The sequence below is a fragment of the Saimiri boliviensis genome, chromosome 5 (assembly GCF_048565385.1).
Source record: "Saimiri boliviensis isolate mSaiBol1 chromosome 5, mSaiBol1.pri, whole genome shotgun sequence".
Classification (NCBI taxonomy): domain Eukaryota; kingdom Metazoa; phylum Chordata; class Mammalia; order Primates; family Cebidae; genus Saimiri; species Saimiri boliviensis.
In genome coordinates, this window is record NC_133453.1 from 93,665,922 (window position 1) to 93,687,956 (window position 22,035).

Here is a 22,035-nt window from a genome sequence, read left to right on the forward strand (position 1 = left end):
GGATACATAGATGTAGGATCCAAAGATAAACTAAAAATCAAATGCTCAGACTGGAAATATGAGTATCGTTCTGAATTAAAACCAGCACTAGAGGCTTCAGCCATTAGGGATCCTGGATCTCGCTCTAGGACCTCGACTACTTCCATTTACCCTGTAACTATTTATATGTTTGTGTCTGCTTTTCAACCCATTCTTCTGTTTATTTCCATGTGTATGTGTGTGTGTGTGTGTGTGTGTATGTGTGTTTCCTCCTTCACCTAACAGCTTTTTGAACTTAATTTTCATTCCTTCATAAATTCCAATTGCATGTGGCCATATCAGAGCCTCTCCAGTGTCTCCCTTATGACCTTTCAAATTACATCACTATTGAATATCTCCCATATTTCTCTCCACATATGATAATTCATATGCCAGAGTGAAGAATCTACTTGGTCTAGTTCATAATTTTGCACCAGATCACAGTGAGATTTTTACCATTCTATTGACCCACTGTCTATGGATCACAGAACAGGATCATTATTTAGTTTGGCATTTGGATGTGGAAGCTTTATTTAGAAGAATCTGTGGACTTAGCAGACAGTATAGTTAAGACTGGTATCAGGTAAAATGCTTAAAAGATACTTAATATCTTTGGTACTATAAACCTATGGTTTATGCTCTGTTGCTGGGCTACATATCAATGAATCACCTGGTGAGCATTTTAGAAATTAGAATTCTAAGGTCTCAATCAAAATGTTCTAAATGTAAAATTTCTACAGGTTCAATGTAATAAGCTGGTATATTTTAAAAGCTTCCCAGTTAATTATGATTCTGCCTTTCAATTGTGTAGATTTTGTTCTTGATATAAGAAGTACCTGAAGTTTTATCTAGCATCACTCATTTGCTGGTTTATTTTCTATCCAAAGTGTTTGCCATATTTGTTAGAGAGTTTATTGATTGCATCTACTACAAACTTTTTTTAAGTGTGTCCATTTTCTTAGTCATCAGCTAGGAGATGCAAATTGATAAGCCTAGAAAGGTCAAGTGTAAAACTGAGAGTATTGACTCCTGGAAGACAGTAAATGGTGGGGCTTCAGGAAGTCAGAGAAGGTATGCTCCATCTCAAAGCAGCCATCACAATTCAACTTAATTTAACTCTCTTCATACAAATATGGAAGATTGGTGTTGCCAGAGCTTTTACTTTCAAAAGAAGCTAAATATCAAGATTTCATAAAAATCTAGATTTTAATAAAAATCTTCATAGCTTGTAGGTGGATAATTTATTTAAAAATTTACACACAGATACACGTTCACACACACACACTTTGTAGGCCAAATTTCATAGCCAATGAAAACATGTTCTTGTACCATGCTGCCTTTTAGAGGGAGAGTGCATATTTCTTTGATTCAGAAGGTGATACCCAAAAGTCATGGTTTGTGGAAGAAAGAGAGAGGCTATATTCTCCGTGTTGGTAAGGAAATTTGGAATGGAAAATAGTGGGAGATAAATGAAACAGGAAAGATGGAAATAATGTCAGAATCTAAAGTTTATAAAAATGCAGCCAGTGGTATTGGTGTGAGGTCAAAAGACTTTTAAGAATATATATATGGCATTTTTGTGACTTATATTTCTATCCGTCATCTCCCAAAACTTTTAATAAAGACTGCTTTATATACAAATGATCCATATAGATTGCCTAAAGGAAAATCCAGCAAAGGGGGCTAAGTTCCATGTTCAGATTTCAGCATCTGGTAGACAACGGAGATCAGCTATGGGAATGAACATGTGTATAAAAATGAGAGTTGACATTTTCAACCACTGGATTCAATCCTAAGGGATCATGAGAACCCAAGGCCCTGGGAACATGCAGAACTTAAGGAGGTACCATTGATCTTCTCAGATCCAGCATGGAGGCTAAGATCCTGTTTACCACCCAGTGCTAAGCTTTCCTAGGTGCGGTGTGACATGGGGTATAATGATAAATTTTATACGACACTGTTCCTGGCTCCCTAAACAGCTTAACTACCTTATTCAGGACAAATTTTGGTTATCCTTATTCTTTCCTCTTTAAAATATGCTACCAAGAACTAAATGTGCCTAATACTGAGAAAAATTTGAAAGTTTCTGTAGAGTATAGACAGGGAAGGTTTTTCCCTTACATGAAATGCTCTAAAATGGCAACAGAAACAACAGAGGAAAACAGAAACTAGCAAAATAATTCTCTATTGTGGCAACCCAAGGCTTTAGTTAGTATGATGATCTTAGGTTAATGATCCTGTAAAATAGGTAAAGGAAAAAGTAATGAAAAGACAGTGATCTTACTATGAAGTAGTAGATAAGAAAGATGGAGACAATTTTTTGGGTTTTTTTAATGAAAGATTTTGAATTGTGATTGAATAAGAAAATATTTTTGATGTCCAAGTACTCATTATGGCAAATGTGATGAAATATGGAAATAAATTGTGACAGACAGTACTAACCACCAGGTTTGATATTAATATACAAGAACGTGAATATCTGAAGTTGCTATTTGCAGTCTGTCAATTGTGGGAAAATTCTTCCTTTCAGTCGTGACTGTCCTCTCAATAAAATAGTGATAGGTGGTCCTATCTCCCATGGCTACTATGAAGATCAAGAACATGAAGTAATTTCTTCAAAAGTCAATTTTGAGAATTTAGTTTTAGTTGTCATAAAAAAGTCCTTATGCTTCAACTATGAGCTATAAATTATAGAAAACTCTCTTTTACCTCTTAATTTATCTTCTCTATGAGGTATCTCAGAAGAATCAAAGATTATGTCCTGATTCTTGGCAGTGGTCTAAACAGAAGACCACAACCTCTTGTTAATTAGCTGATCTATTTTCTGGACTACTTATTACATGCTTCTGGTATATCATTGTTTTAAAATATACATGTTACTGGAATTTAAGTGTGCTAACTGAAGTTCTGATCCACCCAATTCTGACACCCAGCATTTAATTTGAAAAATCTGAAATCGTCTATTCCTTTTGGTCACTATATTCAGATATGGTAAGAATTTTAATTGTAAACTTTCCCTAGTTATGGAACTTGGCTTATTAAATATTTTAAAGGAATTTGGACTTTCTGTCACTGACTTCACAGGATGGTCAGTGAAGCTTCTCTTCTCAAGCAGACCTCCTTACCTTGGTTTGGTCTTCTCAGACATTACACATTGACATAAACTTAGAATGAAATCCATGAACACTACGAAATAAGGATCTAGTCCAGTTAACACCTTTCAGAAATTGATAGTTTCACAATATCTTTTGAGAATCTACACAAATTAATAAAAGCAACTTTACCTATGAGCCATAGAAAAAGAAAAAATAAATTAAAAAGTAAGTTATTTCTCACAACTAATACAAATTCTTCATGGCATAATATTAGGTTGGCTCAATATTTTTTCTCAATGAATAAAAAGGCAAATAAAGGAAACAATTTTTAAAGTACAAACTACAGTGAATCATATGGAAATGTCATTTTGTGGAACAAAAATTATTGACTCAGTCAATACATACAGTTCAATCTAATACATCCAAAACCCTCAGAATACTTTCTGTTCTTCTTTTGCTTCAAAGAGCCTCAAAATGCATCTCAAAGTTTACCATTCTAGATTCTCCATCTATCTCAATAGACAAAGTGCCTCATAAAGCCAGAATGACTTATAAAGATTACAGACTATTCATATCAAGTATTGAAGAATTCTGAATGTTTTCTCATTCTAAATTTCTTTGCATTGTAATGTTTTATTTTTTGTTAATAACACACATCCAGTTGAATATCTTATATAACATTTGAGAAGCAATAAATTATAGTGCCTTACACTTACATTAGGCTTTTCCAGAGTTCATCTCACAGACATTGTCTTATTAATATTCAGAATTCTTCTGAAAAGTAGGTAGAGATTATTATGTTGAACAGTGATGTAAACGCAAAGAGGAAAGGTGGACTCTCTTTGCTCTCCATTTGATCTTGACTTGAAAAAGATAGTAGAAATTAAAGCTAATAGCTGAAGTTGAAGCTGATAGAATGGAGAGTTTAATAGGTGTCTTTCTAATGTTATGTAAGATCCATGAGGCAGGGACCATATCTTGCTCTGTCACATCCCTAGATTTTAAGAAGAGTGTGTTATTGCATTTTAGGTTTTGGGGTACATGTGAAGAACATGCAAGATTGTTGCATAGGTACACACATGGCAGTGTGGTTTTCTGCCTTCCATCCCCTCGCCTGTATCTGTCATTTCTCCCCATGCTATCTCTTCCCACCTCCCCACCCCCATCCCTCCCCCATTTCCCCCCAACAGACCCCAGTGTGTAGTGCTCCCCTCCCTGTGTCCATGTGTTCTCATTGATCAACACCCACCTATGAGTGAGAACATGCGGTGTTTGATTTTCTGCTCTTGTGTCAGTTTGCTGAGAATGATGGTTTCCAGGTTCATCCATGTCCCTACAAAGGACGTGAACTCATCGTTTTTGATAGCTGCATAATATTCCATGGTGTATATGTACCACATATCCAGTCTATCATCGATGGGCATTTGGGTTGGTTCCAGGTCTTTGCTATTGTAAACAGTGCTGCAATGAACATTCGTGTGCATGTGTCCTTATAGTAGAATGATTTATAATCCTTTGGATATATACCCAGTAATGGGATTGCTGGGTCAAATGGGATTTCTAATTTTAGGTCATTGAGGAATCGCCACACTTACTTTAAAAAAAAAAAAAAAAAAAAGAAGAGTGTGTTATTCATAGAAATGTTTCCTTAAATATCTTTTTAATGAATTTTTGGGGTATGCATTGTTACACTTTTGTCATACATATGCTCTTATCCCATTTAAATTATTTTACCACAACTGTAAAAAGTAGATCTACCTAAACAATTCAAATCATTTTTTTTCTGAATGTATAATTTTGCATATTGAAAATACTGCAGGTTGTTATTAAACAAAATTTCACTTTTATTTTTGACAGACGACTAAACTGAGGTTTAGGAAGAAAAGTTGAGGTAATTAGCCCAAAGCCTCTCATAAAGCAATTGGCCGAATCTGGATTCAGTCCCTGGTCTATATAGATTCTAAGTCCTAATTCTTTTCCCTGTAGAAAACTTCATTCCCATTTGATTATTATAAATTATTTTATCTCTTAAAATATGTTCTTTAAATGCAAATTCATTTTACTGAATAGTTTTCTTCCATTGAGTTGGCCTTTACATATCATCATTGCAGTACCCTTATATTAGAACTATTACTAATAGTGAATGTAGAGAAGAAAGGAAGAGATTATGAATAGATAACCATATTTTAGAAAACATTCATTGGTAAAGACAATTCTCTGGAACTTTGCAGAACTTTGTGTTAAGCCCAAAAATGTGAAAGATGGTACCTTTAATTTCTGTAATTATAATCATCCTTCAATCCTGTCCCATGTAGAGCAATTCTCATGACCAAAAGAAAAAAGAAAAGTTTGAAGAAATGAGACTTAGATTTTGAATGACAAACAGACCTGAGAATTTCTCCAACTGGGTGAAATCATAAACCAATGACTGGGAAGAGTGAGAAAGGGCCTCTCTTTTCTACGTAGCAGTGCTAGAAAGACATCCAAAATGGTGATAAATTGTTCCTTCTTCATATTCTAACAGACACACTTTCCGTGAAGAAGAATAAAATATTTTTCCTCCTGTAAAACAACAGTGTCCACTAATTAATAGGCACCCTACACTGCAGTTTGAATAAGGAAAAAAGTCATAGGAGCAGGCCAATGAATCTTAGCAGACATCATTTTATTCCATGGCTATGTCTAATATAATAACACTTAAAAAGCTGTAATAACATTTAAAAAGCAGTATCTTCTACTGCTTAGTAGATATATGGCAGAACATACATAAGCATAAAAAATAAACATGAGCATAACTGATTTAGAAGATAAAACACAAAAACAAGGGCTTTCAAAGTCAAGTCAATGAAAATATTGATAACTGAAGTGATTTTGCACACACAAGTCAGATATATTATGGATCTTGGAGCCACGGTGTTTTGCTATTTCAGGTAGGAAATAAATAGTATTTCTAAGGACCCTCAGTCATAAAAGTCTCTGCATCTCTGTCACTTAATGTAATAATGGCACATAACAGGTACCCAATCAATGCTTCTGGAAAATTGAACAAATTAGTTTCAAAGTCCATAATGATGGAGTCCCTGGTTTAGTGAGTTTAATAGACTATAGAAATGTATTTGAACATCAGATCTGTACATCTAAGATACTTTAGCTGGTAGAGCTAAGTATCACAGAGTAATAATCTCTTATGCATATGGTAGTCATTTGGATAATCCAAAAATATCAGCACCTCCCTCAAACCCCAGAGATTCTGATTCAATTGTTCTAGGATAGGACATGGGCATCAGTGCTCTTAAAAGCTACCCAAACTATGGTGCTGTGCATACCACTGGAATTAAACCAAACTGCCTATGCTACCAATTTGATGGTCATAAGTGTCACCTCTAAGTAGTAAATAGTCATCATTGGGCATCTATTTCCAGGAGAAACTTAAGGAGACTAAATATTTTAGTTATACTGACTCTACAAGGATGCACATATTTTAAAGACCAACTTAGTAAAGATGCATCATCTGAGTCTTCTAATTTGTTTAGCAAATACATATTGAGTGCCTAGTATGTGTAGGCAGTGTCATGGCCCTGGGAATACACCAAAGAGAGAGGTAAAGTCCCTACTATAATGAAAGAGAGACTATTCCTCCTCATACAAAAGTATTCAAGTGTGATTGAAGGGACTGCTACCCTCCCCACCACCCTACTATCCCCCAAAAAAGAAAGCAGTAGACATTGGGAATATATAACAGGAACAGCCCTAGATATAACAGCACCTAGATTAGGGGCTCAGGGTAGGTCCTGAGAGAAGACCTGAAATTGGAAGGACCAGCGGAGAGGTCCTTCTTAGGCAGAACGGTATATATTGAAAAGACAAGAGTAGGTAAGCAAAGCGTTTTTGAGGTTGCAAAACTGTAGGTCATTGTGCTTGAAGCATAAAGAGTGAGGGGCGCACACAACTTTTAGCTGAATCTGGTGAAGTATGTTTAGGCAGGTCATGAGAATGGATAGCTATTCATTCAAAAGATTTAACTTCCTAAACAGTTGCCAATTCTGTCCAGTTTTCCAATTCACTCAACTCTCTCTCTACCCGCTGTTACTAGCCTAATCAAAGCTACTCTATCTCTCTCCTAATTTCTGCCATTTATTCTTTTACTGAAACCAGCATAATCTTTTGAAAATAAGTAAAAATGTTACGATTTCATGCTACTGCTTGAAATATTACAATAATTTCTTGTTGACGAGGAAAATATTCAGAGCTTATTATGGACTTTCGTCATCTGACCTCTCTCACTCTCTCTCTCTCTCTCTCAGATCATCATGTCATCACTTGCCACTCTTCCACCTTGCTACAGCCATATTGAACTTCTTTCAGTTGTTGCAATTTGCCAGACTTTCTCACACAGGTTTTCTCCTCCGCCTGCTTGTCATGTGGAATTTAACTTACTTATCTGAAAATTTACTGTGTGTGTACGTTTTTTTTTGTCCCAGCTAGACTATAAACCAACGTGTATACTAATATAGACTGGTCCACATTTATTGAATTCATCTATAAGAGAAAGGGATAATTGCACTAGAGATCCTCTACTAAAAATTCCTGGGCTGGTCAAATGAATAAGCTTTTCTTCAATAATTTTTAATGGGAAATTAAAGTTTTTAATAGCACATAGCATTTTCATTCCACATGTAATAATAATTTTAAAACTTAAATATGGCTTGTGATATGGTTGTGTTTAACAACTGAGGGTCTCTCTCTGAGCTTCAGAGGAGATCAGAAACTGATGGGTACGGAGCAAACGCCACTCACACACTCTGTGGGCATTGAAGTAGTCATTTACCACTTGCAACACTTAGCCACTTCCACAACTCGCTCTGAAAAATCTTACCACAAAACCACATGCTCCTCCAATTGCTTGACAGAAGTTCAACTTGAAAAGGTTTCCTTCAGTGTAGATTTTCTTTGTTTCCAGTTAATGATAGAAGTAAAGCCTGTCACAACCTGTGTGGGCTCTGCACTCAAGATATTTTGTGACACAAACAAAGGCCTAGGAGAGGCATGGAAAATGAAAATAGAACAGAGCTATCAGTATCCAGAAAGCAGGACAACCCACATGGTCATTCCCTGTAACACATGTTCAGCTATTCTTGAAGAACCCAGATGACATGTTAAGTAGTTTCTTTTCCAAGGGGAATGATCTGGTAGGTGAAGCAAGAAAATAATATTTGTTAAGTAGTAGCAATGCTCAGAATTTTAGATGTGAGGTGATCTCATGTTTGAGGTGGTTAGTTTGGAGGAAGATTGGAGCACATTTCTGGTAGCTGCTGAGCTGTGGAAGGAGATGAGACCGCAAACAAAGAGAATGTTACTGTTTGAAAGGTGTCTGACACAGATAAGAAATGTAGTGTTCAAAGCAATGCTTCATTTCCACAGAGATGAGGTTGCTGGGATATAGATGTAAATTGGGGGAAATGCAGTCATAAAGAATGTGTAAGTCTGGTCAGAGAGAGTAGATTCAGGTGAACATCCAGTTCCTTGGCTAACAGGTGTCCTGAATTCCCCACAGGGGTAGATAATGTGCTAAGGGCTGAAAATTCATGTCCACCTCAGGTAATAGAGATGAAGCTGCAATCAACTACCAGACTAGGTGAGAACTGTGGCTTAGGACCTGGTTAAGCTAAATTGTATTGCCTGAAAGGGCTTCTGTGCTGTTAAGGTCATTGTGGAAGGAAATATGGACAGACTTGCCTTTATCAATTGTTCTCATTTGCTCCTCATTTCTTTCTTAGCTGGGTCCTGGCTTTACTATGATTTTTCTTTATATATAATTCTATTTTATTTTATTTTTATTGTACTTTAGGTTCTGAGGTACATATACAGATCATGCAGGATTGTTGCATGGGTACATACACGGCAAAGTGGTTTGCTGCCTCCATCCCCCTATCACCTATATCTGGCATTTCTCCCCATGTTATCTCTCCCCAACCTCCCCACCCCCCACTGTCCCTCCTTTATCCCCCCATAGCAACCCCAGTGTGATGCTCCCCTCCCTGTGTCCATGTGCTCTCATTGTTCAACATCTGCCTATGAGTGAGTACATGCAGTGTTTGATTTTCTGTTCTTGTGTCAATTTGCTGAGAATGATGGTTTCCAGATTCATCCATGTCCCCACAAAGGACACGAACTCATCGTTTTTTTATGGCTGCATTTTTTTCTACCTGCTGCATGGTTCTGTTGGCCCCAGTGCCTTCTACCATCAGTCCTCTACTATAGCATGCCCTGCTTCTTTTTCACCCTTCTCCCAACTGAAATATCTGCATCCCACATAGACCTCTTTGCCATCGTTTTAAAGCAATGGTACTGAAAAATGAAGCTCCTCTAGCAAGGAACAGGGGATTTAAAAAGCTTGAGGAAAGAAATAAGGAAGAAAAGGCTTAAGAGCACAGTTTATGGAACAAGATTGGCTGGGTACGAATCCTTACTAACTGTAGGATCATATGTTCCATCAGACTTTCACTTTTTCATCTGTAAAATGGGTACAATAATAACAGCAGTTACCTTGTTGGGTCGTTGTAAAGAGTGAGAAAATACAGGCAACATACTGGAAACAGTGCTCAGTACAAAATAGCTTTTATAAATCTTAGCTATTAATTATTGTTTTCATACATTCCTCAAATTATCATGGCATTTTAGTAGCTAGCTATTCATCCAGTGTGGGCTAGGAGATCAGACCTCAGAGAAATAAATACATCCAGAACACTCCAAACTGTGTAACTTTATCGTGTGACAGATAGTTAAAACTTCTGAAATACTGAATGTTTCACTACCTATACATGGATTTCTTATAGGATGCTCTTGTACTATTTAGAGCTAAGCCTCCAAAAATGACCCGAAGATAATAGCGATTATTGCTAAAGCCTAACTGGATTCATCTTGTCTCCCAGCTTCCTTGTGACTTTATAGTAGCTAAAAATTTATCTGTTTTAAAAATAATAATTGTATAATTCAGTTTTCTTAATTGGAGTAGCATTTCTTCTTCTTTTCTTCCCTGCCTTCCACTAACTTCTCTCCATACGTGAAATGAAAGCATTCTATATGTGCATGATGAATGCATATTAAGTAACTAAAATATGCATGGTTAAAGGTAAATGGTTTTTCTAATTAGACTTAAACAAGACTGAATAATCAATGAAGGTGGATAAAATAATTCTAACATTTTAATTATTTTGTTTTTGCCAAGTTGCATACACAGTGAGATTTAAAATAATAATTCTGAAGTAAACCACATTTTCAACACTGAGCTTTATTTTTGCATTAATGCAATGTACAAAGATTTTCAGTTTTTTGAATACAGATTCTAGAATCAAGTCTTGCTTTCACTGTTTACTGCATGATGTCAGGCAAATCACTTAGGTTCTCTGGATCTCAGTTACATCATAAGTTACATGAGGATAATAAGATTATTTCCCTTGGGGTTATTTTGAAGTTTCCAAGATTCCTCCTGTTATTAATGGCTAGCTTTATACCATTGTGATTGGAAAAGATATGTGATATTATTTTGACTTTCTTAAATGTACTAAAACTTGTTTGGGGGCCTAACATGTGATCTATTCTGGAGAATGTTCCACATACACTTGATAAGAATGCATATTCGATTGTTGTTGGGTGAATATTATAGTTTTGAAAAGGAATTTATCTTAATAAAATGCCTAGAACAGTGTCTCACATTGAGCAAGAGCTATGTAAATGTTTGTTTGCTATTTAAAAATACAATAATCGCATAGCAATGGTAAATTCCAGTAAGGTATGCCTTATGTGGTTCGATAAGATAGGCTGATACAATTGTGAATTTAAGTCTTCTAAGCTCACAAGCTCAGAGTGCCAGAGGATGACTGGATGTTTGTGTATGTGTGCCTGTCTTGGCTGTATCTTTAATACAGCAACTTTAGTTCACACTTTATTTAGCTAAATAAAAAATGTTTACACTTTATTTAAGGCTGTTGGTCTTCCAGTCCTCTGGCAGCGGGTATTTCAAAAAATAACATCCTGCTTTGCATGGCCAAAAGTTGCTCAGTTTCAAGACAGTTGTACTAAACGTGTTTGAGGAAATACATGATCGGCTGCTCTTACAAAGACTACAGGATGTTCCGAAGGAGTTTAGTCTTTACCTTTAGATTTCTATGCAGTTAGCTATTATCCTGAAACATCCCTGGCTTCCCAGAGTGTATCAAGTAGCTTCAGGAACTGGCAGTGTTTATAAGCCCCAACTGAATGTTTTCACTCCCTTGATCTCCAATTCCAAAGGATACATGTAGAGTTTTGGTGACAAGTGGAATAATTTGAGTCTCTATTTGAAGTGGAAGGCTCATTGACTATTTTAACCCATGTATAGATTATAATTTCACAGAAGGAATATCTAATTAGGGTTGTACACAGACTAAAGACTCAATAGGTGTCTTATATAAATGTTTTTCCATTTTGTAGTTATTTAGCAATAAGGACAGCACTAATTCTAGTGTATTCATTAAGGACATGGAAGTAATAACATTTCTTCTCTGACCAAGCCCCATTTCTCTCAAAATTTTTTGGAAGGAGAGAAGGAAAAAAGGCAGTTAGTTCTCTTAACAATAATTGTGTATTGAAACCATCCCCAAACACAGTGTCTTATGACAGCTATTTATTTCTCAGGCACAACCTACAGGTCTTTAAGTTTGGGCTGATCTTGGCTAGACTTGGCATGATTTGGCTTAAAGGTGTATGTTTGGTTCAGATCTATTTCTCTTTGGATCAAAAGCAGATATATACTTAAGGCATGTTTTTCTCCTACCAAAATGCAGAAAGATAAGAATATAAGCTCAACAATGCAAGCACGTCTCACTCAAGGCTCCCATCATACAGTCACCTAATGTCTCATTTGTCAAAACAAGTCAAAGATTGGGAAAGTACATTCTGCTCACCATGAGACCATGGAACTATGTTAGGGGTGTGAAAAGGATGGTAATGATAAGTAAGGAGTGAATATATGCTGAAAATGAATTTGAATAAGGATATGAACAAACCCACAGATAACCAACTGAGTTTCCAAAGTAAGAAGTATCAAGACAATTGTTTCCAGGAACCTGATATTGGTTCAATTTGCCTTTAAAAAGTATAGATACACACACTTAGGGATGTTTTGTGCACTTAGGCAGAAAAGGGGAGTATCATCTCTCCATAAAGGTCCTTGGTCCATATTCTCCTCACCTTGCTATAAACACTAAGTGCCAGAAAAGCAACCTTGGTTCATGCCTCAAGCCATTTAAGGGAACAGTTTTTTCCCTTCTCTGAATAATTTCTGGCTTTTTCCTGTCAATCCTCTATGAAACCATAATCTATATGGTTATCAAAAATCACCAAGTTGCCAATCTAAAGCAAAACTTTTCTTGAAATCTGTGAAATCAAGAAAAGTTTAATTAATTATTACTGTAGGGACTGTGAAGCCCCTTCTCTTTTGAAAACTAGGTATAGTTTGGAATATGAACAGGCTATTGTATAATACCTCATGAACACTGCTGTGAAAAGATGAGCAGAGCGTGATAGATAATGGAAGAGAAGCTCATCATCAGCAAGAAAAATAGAGGATATGATATCACTTCATATCCTCTATGAAGTGATGTCTAAACTGATACCTAAAAGGTGTATAAGAGTTAGACCAAGAGTGGGATGTATATATGTGTGTTCATATCTGAGGGACTGCCAGAAATGAGAAGCCTGTTTTGAAAAGGAATTTATCTTAATAAAATGCTTAGAACAGTATCTCACAAAGAGAAAGAGCTGTGTAAATGTTTGTATGCTATTTAAAAATATAATAATCACATAGCAATGGTAAATTCCAGTAAGGTATGCCTTATGTGGTTAGGTAAGACAGGCTGAGTTTCCAAAGTACACTTAGGGTTGTTTTGTTCACTTAGGCAGAAAAGGGGAGTATCATCTCTCCATAAACGTCCTTGGCCCATATTCTCCTTATGGGCTAGGGTATAATCTTGAGAATGAGTGTCTGAGGAAAGGCAGAGGCCAAGGAATAAAGAGTCTAGGGAATCTGAGGCCAGGCGCGGTGGCTCAAGCCTGTAATCCCAGCACTTTGGGAGGCCGAGGCGGGTGGATCACGAGGTCAAGAGATCGAGACCATCCTAGTCAACATGGTGAAACCGTGTCTCTACTAAAAATACAAAAAAAAGATAGCTGGGCATGGTGGCACGTGCCTGTAATCCCAGCTACTCAGGAGGCTGAGGCAGGAGAATTGCCAGAACCCAAGAGGCGGAGGTTGTGGTGAGCCGAGATCGCGCCATTGCACTCCAGCCTGGGTAACAAGAGTGAAACTCTGTCTCAAAAAAATAATAATAAAGAGTCTAGGGAATCTGAAAGACCATCTATGACTCTGTGGATATCAAATTCCTTGGAAATTGTGTTAGGAGTATTGGGAAAAATATCAGCAAGCATAGAAATTACACTTTTAAGCAATGAGAGAGTGGCCCAGCACATCTGTAAAGGGCTGCAAGTTGGAGGAGGAGTGGGTGGGGTTGTCACAATTTGAAACTGAAAGCTGCATGTTTTCCTGAAGGAAAATGATGTAGTAGTTGAGCAAGGAAAACATGTACACAGCCTTCATATCCAATAAGAGGAAAAGAGTGGGAGCAAAATCAGGCACCAACTGAGAGGGCTGAAGAGAAGAAAGCACCTGCAGGGGAGAGTTATAAAGGGAATTTTTTTTAGAACAAGAAGGTAAAAGGAATATTCAAAGAAGAAGATAAGGATAGATCTATGGGGAGGTGCCCGGAAGACTGGCTACGAGTCAAAGAGGGCAGAGTGGAAGGGTTTTAGTCATCAGGAAGGGGTAGAAATAGGAGCAGACATACAGACGCATGTGGAATAGAAGGCAGGGAATTAGAAATTGAGTTTATTATGGTCACTGATATAAACATCAATAAAGAGCATAAGTAGAATTGATCCTGATGGTCTCAAGGCATAAAGTTGTGTTGAGCCTATAAGGCGTGAGGGTAATGAAGGGTTGCAGGTCTTTCCAGGAGCACTCAGTGTTCTGGGCAACTTACAGACTCCATTCTACGGAAGGCCAGAAAGAGGAGGAGAGGTTGGAAGACAATTAATGGAAATTAACAGTGAGAAAATTAGAGAGAACCCACCACATTCTAAAAGAAAGCTGGCTCAACTCTTTTCTGTTTAAAAAAAGCAACTCAGATCTCTTCTTTCTGATGAATCCAGGAGTCATAGAACCTGTCTGTCTCTTTTGCCTCTAATTTTTCAACACTTTCAGTTTAGTGTGCTGGGTTATATATACCTATATTAACATAATCTATTCTATTACCTTGAGTCCATGGTCTAGCCCTTTTAGTAACCAGAAATTTATTTAACTTCTTATGCCTCAAACTTCATGCAAGTAAAAGTGAGATAATAATGGTACATAGCACATAGGACTGTTTGGAGAACTCTATTAGTTAATTATGTAAATATATGCAATATTATGAAAGTTCTCTGACATTTTAATAATCTAACATACATTGTATATTTTCAAGAGGGAAGTATATTATCTGAAAAAGGAGATTTGTATTAACATAGAAATGCATTTTACTTCTTACTTATGATGTGACATTGGGCAAGCTACTTAATTTCTTAATAAATAGGTACATATATAAAATTTATTTTACAAAATTGATGGTAATAGAAGGACCTAGAACAAAAGGCCAGGTCTTCTTGTTTCATGTGTGAGTTGGCTTATTAGGAAATTTGTTACTTGATGATGGGTATTCTAACATATAAGACATATGTTTTAATTATTAAATAGCACAATATAATTTATTAATAAGTCTTATGGCAGCTTACACAGAGCCCTCAATGAGGGCACATGTGGCAATGGTGGTGTGTTGAACTAGTGACTAAACATCACTGCTTTGAATATTATTACAAATGCATTTATGGCTCAGATCATTCTTGTCCAAATTAGATGAGGTATAACTCATAGCATTTCCTCTTTGGGGTCTCGCTTTAATGGAAAGAAAAAAAAATCTGTCTAATGTGAAACTCCCTCTTTTTCATACTTCCTGATCATTGTACCTAAATAGAAAATATCATAATAAAGAAATACATTTTTTAATGGAAGTAAATTCAACTTTTATCTGGATTAAATCCTTGCGAACTCTGGGATGAACAAGAGCTTTATTTCTCCTACCAGAAAATTATGTCCTAAAATTATCCATTAGTCCGTTTGCCTTACAGCCTCCTCTCCATCTCCGCTAACTGGCACTGTGATCTGAGCAGTAGCTCTGTTCTGCATTGCTTGAGTGCTTATGATGCCAACACTATGGAAATATTTTCATATTTAGGAATCAAGTGTTAAGGCTTTGAAGGCTCAAGAGTCCAAAGGATGTTTATGAGGCGCTATTTGACAGGACAATCAGCAATAGCCCCTAGTGCAATGGAGCTGTAGAGAGTCTGTCCTTGCTTTAGGACTGAAACTTCACCAACACTGTACATTTGAGGAAGACTGGGACCTCTCAGAGCCTTAGTCTGTGAGGCAACAAACATAACTGTCATGACGAAAAAAACTGCTAAAAAATAACTCAAACCCATTCTGAAGAAATAGTTTGCTTCTCTCGATAAAATAATCCTGAGAGTATTAGAGGTGAATCCTTTAAGGACACAGATGTTTCTCACTATTATTATGGCTCAGTAATTCAACTATCATACTAGCAACTACACAAAGATGATTTGTAATGTGGATAATATATATCTTTAATGCTCAATAATCACATTTATTATCAGGTAATACATATTGTTATTTATGCTTCATATTTTAAAATGGCATGTAAAGTAATGAGTAAAAGAATTGATCAGAAGTGTTGACAAGATTTTTAATTCCTCAGTTTCCTTTGATATTTTTCTTAAATAGAATATGTAAGTGATGTAACCCCTACATAAAACACATCTCGGTTTATGTTTATTCTGCTTTTTTATTGCACATTTGAAAATTAATAATTCAATGTTCTAATATTAGCTGTCATCTTAGCTGTGATAAAATTAATAATTCATCAAAATGATATCAAACAAATGGTGCCTTTTTTTGTTCTGGATGAGAAATAGTCCTCTCAGCTTCGAGAAACTACAATTGGTGAATTTATTTCTTTTATTTTGGGTCAACTAATATTTAATCACTTAAGCTATAATTTTAATGCTTTCATTTTAAATATAAAAATCTGCATACATCACAATTGATGCTAAGAAAACAACCTTCCTGTTAGAGTGGATTGTTCCTACCCTTGCTCATTTCTTGGCAGATAAGCCTTCTTCAGAAAAAAACAAGAAAAGTCATGTTTTGGAAAAGTGAAATGATGCCTTTCGTTCTGGCTGATGTTATACTTGCACCTTCCTAGGCTAGAATTCACTGTAAGTATGTTATTGGACTGAAGGGTACAATAGTCAGAGACTCAGAACATTTTTTTCTGAATAACATATTTCTTTGAACACATTTGAATATATATTTAAGTTAAAATAATGTGTTCTTAAAGTTAGGTGTTTATTTTCAGTTTAAAAAATGTGATCTTAAAGTATCTGCTTTCAAAAGTCTTTATAGTTTTCTTCATTCTTTAACAGAAGCTTTGTCTCTTTAATTATAGATATTGTTTTAAGGCTCCCAGGATTGGGAGTGGGAGTTATAATAAACCAGTTTATTTAAATCCTTCCTGTTTTATTCCCATAATTTTTTTATTGGATGAGTTAGCAGGAGATGGTGGTAGCATGGAGCAAAGTATTGCAGCTTGTATTAAGGCCTGAGACCTCACTCAGCCTGAGTTTATGAACCACCTGTAAAAAATAGGGATTTGTAATATATCAAATGGTATTCAAGGTCCTGCCATAACATTCTATATCAAATCTTACTGAATCATAAGTCCAACATATTCAGCTGTTATAAGAAGTAAAATTGTGTGTTATGGGTCACTATGAAGGATTACAATCTGCCTCTTCACTCTGAGTTCACTTATTTTTATTTTTACTTTTGTGTTGAGAGAAACGATCATACTCCTCCACCTATGCCTGAGTGCAGTAGTGTGATCATAGTTCACCTTAACGTCCAAATTCCAGGCTCAAGGGATCCCCTCACATAGTTAGGACTACAGATGCACACCATTATGCCTGGCTAATTTTCTCTTTTTGAGACAGGATCTCACCATATTGCACCTAACCTCAACCGATCCTCTTGTCTTTGCCTCCCAAAGAACTGGAATTACAGGCATGAGCTACCATGCCTGGGCCGTGCACACTCTTTTTTTGGCCTATTGCTTTAACTCCAGCTTCCTCAATATCAATGTACATCAGTAACTCCTGAGGTGCTTGTTCAAATGCAGAGTCCCAGTCCAATTTTAAAGATTCCGATTCAGTGACACTAGTGTTGAGCCCCAAATTTACATTTTCAAATAAGCACCCATATAGTTTTTACCAAGTGGCCCACACAGGGTTATCGTCTGTCCTGGCTTGACTAGATGGTGCCAGCATTTCTTCTAATACCAATAGTAAACATACTATTAGTAAGCATTCCCCCTTTAACTCTTGAAAATGTTTTAGTTTATATGATAAATAATATGGTTGCTCTACTCATAGGCCACACTTGGAAGAACACATAATCTTTGTCTCTCAGTGAAGCATAAAGCCGGAGTTTGAAAGAAGTGTTTTGATGTGAGTACTGGCTATCAGGTTAACAATAAACTTCTGCACCATGAAATGATTGTTTTCTTCCTCTCCTTCCCTCCCCATGGTGACACAAGTGTCAAGTTTGCTGCTTTCTTCTTTTTTTTTAATGCATTCAAACTCTATTAGTTTGCATTTGGATTATTCAAGTGTGTACTTCAAAGTTCCTAGCATTCACACTAAAATATAAAGTTTTTCACTGGTCTGTAAACCTATTGAAATTTGTTTACTGCAAAGTGAATCAGCTATGTGCAAAAGACTCTGACAAATCTGTCAGTGGGAACAAAATAAAAGAGGATATATTAAAAACAGAGAATTTATACTCTTCTATCTTCCCACCTCCCCCCCAACTTTTCACAAATTAAGTAGGTGTCTTCACAGCAAAGAGTTGCAGTCCTAAACGTTTTCCCTTCTCATTGAATAGAGTGTTTCATTACAATAACTCATTTATCACACAATTTTGAGGATTCTGTTTCATCAACCATTGAGTCCTCACTATATGGAAGGTATATGTTGGGCCCTGCAGAAGCAAAGGAAGGAAAACATGGTCTATTTCCTTGAGAAGATCATAATTTAGTATAAGACATAGACAGATCAACATTTCTTTACATTGTAATGCACATTATAATGGAGTAATACGCAAAATACATGAGAACACATAAGATGGTTAACTCATTTAATTTTCATTCTAACAAATGAAGTAATGTCTTTTATCAGAAATATCTAGGTGATGGAATATCTTGTCAAAGAATCCATTAACAACCAATTCCAGTTGAAGACTGTAGTGATATAAAAATGTTTCATTCAACCCACATTTGTTGAATGAGGACTTACTATGTACAAATGACTTTTCTTGGCAATGAAAATGATAGAAAGATCACATAAATCATGCTTTCTGCCCTCAGAAACTTTAGACATATGGTATATAATATAGAAGTTAGAAAGTGGCATGTGTAAAAAGAATAGTTAACATGATATAAGGTTTGAGAAAAAGGCAATTTTCCTATTGGCTTGGAAAAGATAAGTGTGACATTCTATAACAGTGGTGGTCATATTCTAGCTTAAACTCTTAAAATAAAAGCCTATAGATTTGTCTGCACATATTTTTATGTGATAATCAATTTTTTGTTGAAAATATTTATTCATAGAAGTGTTCTGATGAAGAACATGTTCACCTCTTCTCTGTTGTCTCAGGCTGTTTGTTAATTTGACAGACTGGAACATAGGTCTACTCCCTATTTAGGAATACATTTTATTTAGGATTTCAGAAATCTCCCCAGATGTGACCATACTTTCTGTCTCTAGGTCTCATGCGTGTATTTTGCAATATGCCAATTTCTACTTAACGCTTTCTAAACACTATTCAGTGTCAGGTGTGTTCTGTTAGCTCACATTAGATGAATCAAAAATATGAATAAGGTACACCACAAATTTTGTGAATTTTTCTTGTATATTTCCCTATCCCTAGCTGGCCTTCATAGCTGGACCCGTCAAGTCCTTCATAGCTGGCCTTCTTATATATTCCCCTACCCATAGCTGACCAACTGCCAATTATCTGGAACTGATTTGAGGAATGGAGGAGTCTCAAGAATCTGAAAACAGGAACTATGGAAAACAAATTTTGTCCTTAATAAAATATTTGGATGTATACAGTATGCAAGGTACCTTGTTGCACAAAGAAGCTGTAAAGATGAATAAACACATGTAAGCGAAGTAATTATAGCTCATTCTCAGGAACTACATTTCCAGTGACATTGGATTGAAAATTGAGGAAAATTCCAATTCAGCATCAAATATTCTCTCATTTGTTTCTTTCCCTTCAGGGGCAGATAAATAAAACCTAAAATGAGGAAAGAATCTTAATAAGGAACAATGCGATAAGGTTGAAAAACACTTGCCTTTTGAAGACAGGGACAGCATATACGTACATTACATAGCGTATGTTCTTAGGAATATTATTTAGAAATATTTTCCTTTATACCCTTAGGATAAATATTATCCAAAAATACTTGAAACTGGTATGTTAAATTTGCTAGGGAAATTTAAAAATCATAAAATTTTTGATCAGATTTTTCCTCTTCTTATCAACATATGCATTTGCTGAGCTTTACTTTTTGTTAGTATCAACATTTATTGATTCACAAGATAAATATTGACATGACATTGCCTTCACATCGGTTTATATCTACTTCTTAAGTCAATAAATCTAGAAACTGATCTGACAGCAGCCAATATTCATATAATATTCTTAAAATAGCAGCTTTGCTGTAAGGTAATAATTCAGTATTTTATAGTTTCTGCCTCAAAGAAATAAAAAGGCAATGTAACTTGTCAATTAGCTAGATAAAACTCTTTCTATGCCATTTGAGTTCAAATACAAGAATCCCACTCATGTCGAAGAACATTGATACTTTAATGCCTCTATATCTTCTAATCTCTGACCCAAAGTATTTGAAATACGTTATTCCACTTACTGGTGGCAATTGAACACTAGTCTCTTGCTTTGATTCTATTCATAATTAAGATACATAATTAGGTTCTAAATGACTGATGCTTTCCGTTGGGCTTAGTTCCCCTTGGACTGAATTTTACCTAGAGATATAATAAATAGTCAACAGCTCTACCGGACTTTGGAAGTTAAAGGCAACAACACATTTGTTACTTCACATGTTAGCTTGTTTTCATCTTTTCAAAGTCTAGTAGATATAAACCATAGGTCAAGATTACATATATTTGTACTATGGATAAAGGAGGTAGGCTTAGGGACCTACTTATAACCAGTGCAATATCCTCTACAATTTATTGCTTTTTTAAGGCCACAGCACTCATTTTTTACTTATATGATTTCCCAGTGTTTTGGGGATAGATGACATAATCATACTTCAGAACTCCATAATAAAATTTTGCAAAATGCTTTTTAAAAACATAGGTTTTCAACATAAGCAACAAATAAAAATTGTGTTTGGAAATGAGTTTTGAAAATAACTGATACCCAGTTGGTCTAAAGAAATTGATTATAATGTTAATATTAAAGCATATTTAATCAGGTAGCTGTTTAGAGATTGAATTTAAAATCATGAGAATAGGTGATGAACTCAAAGTAAAAATAAAAAGTTATACGGTTTATTTCACCAGTTAAAAGAATCCTACTATAGTGTAAGACTTGTGTTTTTAATAATCTTATTAAATGTTTCATCCTTGCCTAGGTTAGATGAACGATCATCTAAGTATAGATAAATGGTGCAAATTGGCCAAACCGTACAAGGAAGATACAAATATTTAACAAAATACTGGCACCTCACTTGAAATCACGTTAGCAAACCTTATGGGCGCAAAGCTAATAATCCTTCCAATAAATTCTAAAGTTTTTAAGGGCAGATCTCATACATTGTTTATATTCACATCCTTTCATATATGTATGAGTAACATGCCTTCCATATATGTGGCTCTCAATAAATTCTTATGCTTACCATAACAAATTTCTGCTAATGATTTTTATTCTACCTTAACTTGATTTTGTTTAATCAAATATTAACTCTAGATTTAAAGAGACTTAGTAAATATAGTAGTTAACTATGTCTTGATCACGAAGTGCCATTTTTGCAATATAATATGATAAATCGGCCTCATAATGAAGAGCCATATAAGTAAATATTAGAATTATAAGGTTAGAATTGTTATTTTATTCATTAAATTTTAATCTCACTATTCTTACAACTTGCCATTTTTTCTTAGCCCATACTATTTCTTATCTAGTCAAGCTCCATGACTGGGTGTTTATCACTGAATTTAGCACCACAAGAAATAATAATCATAATGCTTACCTGAAAAAAAAGAATTTATTTAGAAAACAAGGCATTGTGAGATTATCAAAATGCATTTCATAATAATTATGTAATGATAAATTCTGATAGGATTATTTTATGATATTTGGTTTACTTTTCATACTACTACCTCATGTCCAAAGGGCTAAAAATAGTTCAAGGAAATGCTTCATCTAATTATTCAGTGCCCTCTCCTCTCATACATCTAAGAACCTAAACATGGTGAGAGAGAGGCAGTTATTTCCAGAGAAATAGCATTTGAAATTCAGTGAAATGAATTCCCCTCTTACTTAGAATTCTTTATATTTTTTGTACTTAGTTTTGGTTAACAGAGAGTGCTGCTTACAGTATCTCTCATTTGTGTAAGTGAAAAA

The 22,035-nt window shown here is 35.5% G+C and overlaps 1 long non-coding RNA gene across 1 annotated transcript in view; it reads right to left on the bottom strand.

Moving 5' to 3' along the window:
* Positions 1-4,335: 4,335 nt before the first annotated feature.
* LOC141584609 (uncharacterized) overlaps positions 4,336-22,035 on the bottom strand; it is a 407,493-nt gene continuing 389,793 nt past the window's right edge. Inside the window, exons 6-9 of the long non-coding RNA XR_012517762.1 lie at positions 19,503-19,677; positions 7,990-8,148; positions 5,502-5,675; positions 4,336-4,707 (exon numbers count right to left, since the gene is read on the bottom strand). This is a non-coding gene — a long non-coding RNA (uncharacterized LOC141584609). The remainder of the gene's footprint in view (positions 4,708-5,501; positions 5,676-7,989; positions 8,149-19,502; positions 19,678-22,035) is intronic.